The sequence below is a fragment of the Lactuca serriola genome, chromosome 7 (assembly GCF_051521515.1).
Source record: "Lactuca serriola cultivar US96UC23 chromosome 7, Lser_US96UC23_V15, whole genome shotgun sequence".
NCBI classification, from domain to species: Eukaryota; Viridiplantae; Streptophyta; class Magnoliopsida; order Asterales; family Asteraceae; genus Lactuca; species Lactuca serriola.
The window spans coordinates 138,580,132-138,585,841 of NC_136414.1; positions in this window are offsets into that span (position 1 = coordinate 138,580,132).

Here is a 5,710-nt window from a genome sequence, read left to right on the forward strand (position 1 = left end):
GAAAAGATTTTCCTTCCCAATGGAAAGGGGTCGGCCAAAGTCAAATAGTTTGATCACATGGTAAAGAGAAAGGCTAGTTCTGAGATAGTTCCATGTGTTAACCCCAAAGAGTCCATATGTTTCTATTGCCCATTGAAGAGACATTGGTTGCGAAGCTGTCCAAAGCACCTGAAAGATCTTAGAGATAGCGAAGTCAAGTTGTGTGAATCTACTTCAGGTACATCCATTTTCTAACTCCATTATGTTAACAAGTTTCTATTAGTAGAATGTTAATACATGATGTGATGATCATATTTTGATGTTATTGCAGGATCTAAGAGAAATAAGGAAGCTTAAGCAGAGTAAGCTAAATCTGATTGTGGGAAATGGACTTCGGTCATATGGTTCGAGGATCTGAGTTTGGAGCTACTACTAAGGAGTTGGGATAATCTAATAGATTGCTATTACTCTTAGGAGATTTCTAGAAACATAGTTTTTCATTTTATGCTATGTAAGGAAATGTTCCAAATTTTTGTTTATTTCCAATAAAAGTGAAATTTTTGTTTACCTAGTTTCCTCATTTTATATATTTCCTTGCAACGACATTTATGAAAGTGTCGATTACATTTCTAATATTATCAATATTAATTATGGATTTGATTCTTATGATATCACTTGTGGTATTGTCATAATTGACCAAGTGAAAAGAAATCTCATCACCAGTTGGACAGATACATGGTGTTGTACAAATCATATTGTATAGTATATGAAAATCTTGTTCATTGGAAAATTATGACTAATTCATTGATCAGATGTTTATGTGAGTCAAATGAAGGAATAATGGATCTAGTACGTGTTAATATGGACTATTTAGATCCACCACAAAGGACGATAACTCTATTCATCATGATTTACTGATGTTAAAGTAAATATGGTTGTGTTTATAAGATTAACCATAATTCTAATACTTTGAAAAGATTCAAATAGTAGCGAAATGAATAAGAAGAATCTAATAGACAGAAAGATAAAAGTTTCTCCAATCTGAAAGGAAAGAAGAGTACTTTACTATCATGTTTTATGATCATCTTAGTATTTGTGAAATTGTATCAAAATTGACTCCTCTAAGAACATCTTAGTGAAAATGTATGACTAAGACGAGGAATCAAACATTGCTCGAAATGGTTCGATCATAGATGAGTCATACTTTGTTCCAATCAAGTTTTAGAGTCATACTCTAGTAACTACAAATCGTATCTTGAAACTCATTTCTAACTAAGAAGGTTGAAAACACCTTGAAATAGGTGGAGTAAAAATGTTTTCTTACTCTAGCACATACAAAATTGGAGTTTTGATGTTTATTGTGACATCCCCAAATTTCACGGCCAGAAAAGACCGATTTGTTTATGCTTTATTTTTAAAATCGGAGTAATCGTTTAAAGAAAATTGTTGCGGAATTTGTTCCCAAAAACAAAAATATATAAACCATTTATCAAAACATTTCTCAAAGAGAATTTATTTTCATTAAATAATAAAACATCGGGATGTCATGTTCGATACTGACCAAAAAGCATAAACAATATAAAATAAACCTTACAACATTTATTTATAACTACTGATCTATAATACAAAATCTCTCGTCAAGTCCACCAACTTATACCCTTATGCCATTACCTGTAATGCAAAGAAAACTGAGTGGGTCAGGCTTGGATGCCTGGTGAGCATATAGGGTTCTCAACCCACAATAATACATTTATTATATTCAATTATCAAACAATCAACCCAAATACCCATCCCCATATCTCCTTTATTTTCACAAGGGTTTATCCTAAGAATCCACTATCCTTCAGGCATTCATTCCTAAGGATTTACCGGGGCCTTGGGACATGCTTCGGGGCTCGGGAATGATACCGAGGCTTTGGGATATTTCTTGCACGAAAAACGATGCTAAAACGCGAGAGAAAGGGAAGAAATGAGCACAGAACTCGGCTGCCCTCGACATCCTTTTATAGGGGATGGAACTTCAAATTACGTTGGGCATAATTTAAGGTTACACTGGGCGTAACTTGGATCAGCTCGCTGACTCCCCCCCTTGGATAATATCGGTTATTTTATATTTAAATTAAATATCGAAAATATTTAAAAAAACTTCAAAAATTCATATCTTCCTCATACGAACTCCGTTTTCAACGTTCTTTATATCCACGCGTAGGTGAGACTACACTCTACAACTTTCATTTAGACTCCGTCGGCTAATTGTGAATTTATTTTTATTATATTATTTTAGTAGGCCAGGATAGGAAAACTCCGTTATAAATTCATAACTTCTTTATCCGACGTCCGTTTTCGCCTATCTTTTTATCGTTTCACTACTATTAACGAGATCTTCGATTCTCGTTTAGATTGTTTCGGCTAAAAACCGCTCGGTCTCAAATCGAGTATTCGGGTTGCATACTGCTAAGTCGAAAGTTAGAAAAATCATAACTTCCTCATACGAAGTCAGATTTGGACGTTCTTTTTATGCACGCTCACGGTTTAACGTATTCTACAACTTTCATTTAGATTGCTAAGGCTAAATATCACTCTAACATACATTCACTTTTTATGTCGCGCTGTGTCGTGCCGGTTCTGTCGCAAAATTTCGACAGGTCATAACTTCTTCGTTATAACTCGGATTTCGGCGTTCTTTATATGTACGGAATCCTTGTAACATATACTACAATTTAGTTAAGATTATTTATTCTAAATAATATTCTATCAAAAAGTCATTTTTGACGCTTATCGTCTCTAAAGTGACTAGCCCGGATCTACGGGCGTTACAATTATCTCCCCCTTAGGATGATTATGTCTCATAATCATCAACGAAACAGTCCTTACGTTAAATTTCCATCCTTATTAATAACCGTGATGCTCAATCTTTCATCTGCTTTTCATACTATGTTGGACTTTCAATCGTAACCTTCAAGTTACAAAATAAATCCTTATTGTGGACTCCTTCTTCTTTTAGGATAAATACATTCATTTATATATTGTAACTAACCGATGGGTTGTGTCCCGTTGACCTCTCATCATAGTCGGACTCAATTGATATGACCACTAGGGTCGAAATAGCAACTATCTTACTAGTCATTACCGAAACAATGGTAATGACATACTTGAATAAAACAGAATCAATTACTAGCTTCTTGGTAATCTTGCGACTTCCCATGATCCAAGCGTGAGTCATGTGCTTCCGGTAGTATAGATCTCTATTACCATTCACACCTACTCATACTCGTCCCAAGTATTGTCTCGCAGTTAACCAAGTCACCATACATAAATCATATAATCATTCAACACATCAGATAACAAAACCAGGGTTTATATTAATTCTTGAAACTATTACACAAAAGTTCAAGTTCACCCTATACTATGCCTCTATCAGGCTATGCTTCCTGATACAGACCTCATATATTAATATGAAGTCTTCATCTTTTAATCCTCCCATCGTTTTCTGCTTCGTCGAGGAACATGTGGAATGCCCTTGGCTGTGGCGGTGCGCTTTTCCTTGGGCAGTCTCTAGAATCATGCCCTTCTTCATTACATCCGTAGCACACCTTTTTGTTAGCTGCGAATTTGTTGGCGAAATGCCCTGTCTTCCCACATTTGTAGCAGGTCGTCTCCTCGTTACACTTCCCGAAGTGTTTCTTTTTACACTTCTCACACCACTTAGCTTCATCTCTTACTCCAGATTTTGAGAATTTTGCTTCTTTGTTGATCATTGAAAATCCTTCATGTTTTCTTTTCTCTCCAACTTCAGCTCTCTCCAGACTCTTTTCTTTTATTTGGTCTCAATATTTTTGGCTGCCCATATGGCGGCTTTCACAGTGGTTGCTTGTTTGACTATCGGACCAAAGTCCACTGGTAATCCATTGGCAAACTTATTGACCTTGGAAATTTCCGTTGGAATTAGGTATGGAATAAGCTTCATCTTCTCCGTAAAGCTTGTAGCGTACTCAGTGACGCTCAATTTTCCCTTCTTCAGATTCTGGAAGTCATTGTTGATTTCCAGAAGATCCTTCTCAGAGCAGTATTGCATGTCCAGTTGCACCACTAACTCTTCCCAAGACATCTTGCTAGCTTCCCCCTTGGGCATCGAACCAGCCAGTAACTTCCACCAGCTCAGTACTCCAGATTTTAATAGAGGAATTGCAAAAGCGGTCTTCTGTCTGTTGCTACACTCACAACTTTCGAACATTGTCTCCATCTCGGAGATCCAGTCCATGACTTGCACCGGTGTCGGGCTCCCAGAAAGACACGGTGGTTTGGATGCCATGAAATCCTTGTACTTGCATCCACGTCCATCGTTTCCTCCATCCTGGTTGTTTTGGCGAACTATTCGTGGGTTGGCTTGACCAACGGTCCCACTGTAGTTTCCTCATTCAGACTGCCCCCCATTTACTTCGGGCTCTTCAACTTGAATTGACAATTCTTCGTGATTCTGCCTAATCAGACCTCTGGTTTCTTCCATCTGATGATCCAACATTGCTTGGATCATCACTTGGACTCCGGCCATTGTCATTGGTTCAGGCGCTGCTGCTACAATAGGTATTTGTTTAATCACTGGTATTTGATTCCTGTTTTCATCAGCATTTCCAACTCCATTCCTCGTTCTCACCATTTTTTATCTATACACCGAATAAGGTGAAATTTGATCCTTATTCACGATCGATATTCAAATCATCATTATAACTTCGAAACGTTTACATGCTAGTTCTAATATCGTAGACGCACGCTTAGAATCCTAAACACATAAGGTTTCCAGATTCGGTTGGCAACAGACCATAGATCCGAACAAATAATATCATATATGGCAAACATATAACAATTAGCACATAATAGCATTTTAGGCAATTTTCCTAAAATATACTAGTGCTCGTGTCTTAAAATATGGTAGACACTCATCTCACAATCATCGCTTAGCATTCTAAGTTTAACTCTAGAAATCCTACAAATTCCGAGTTCGCTTAAACTAATGCTTTGATACCAACTGTGACATCCCCAAATTTCACGGCCAGAAAAGACCGATTTGTTTATGCTTTATTTTTAAAATCAGAGTAATCGTTTAAAGAAAACTGTTGCGGAATTTGTTCCCAAAAAAAAAAAAAATATGATAACCATTTATCAAAACATTTCTCAAAGAGAATGTATTTTCATTAAATAATAAAACATCGGGATGTCACGTTCGATGCATACCTAAAGCATAAACAATATAAAATAAACCTTACAACAGTTATCTATAACTACTGATCTATAATCCAAATTTTCTCGTCAAGTCCACCAACTTATACCCTTGTGCCATTACCAGTAATGCAAAGAAAACTGAGTGGGTCAGGCTTGGGAGCCTGGTGAGCATATAGGTTTTTCAAACCACAATAATACATTTATTATATTCAATTATCAAACAATCAATCCAAATACCCATCCCCATATCTCCTTTATTTTCTCAAGGGTTTACCCTAAGAATCCACTATCCTTCATTCATTCATTCCTAAGGATTTACCTAAGGAATTGGCACAAGGTGCATTTGCTACTACGGTTTATACAACAGGCACTACGTAACATAGTCACCAGGGTTCATACAATAGGCACTACGTCTCATAGTCACCAAGGTTTACACAACAGGCATGAAGTCGCGTCGTAACCAAAGCTTACTCAATAGGCACAAAGTCGCATCGTCACCAAAGCTTTACTT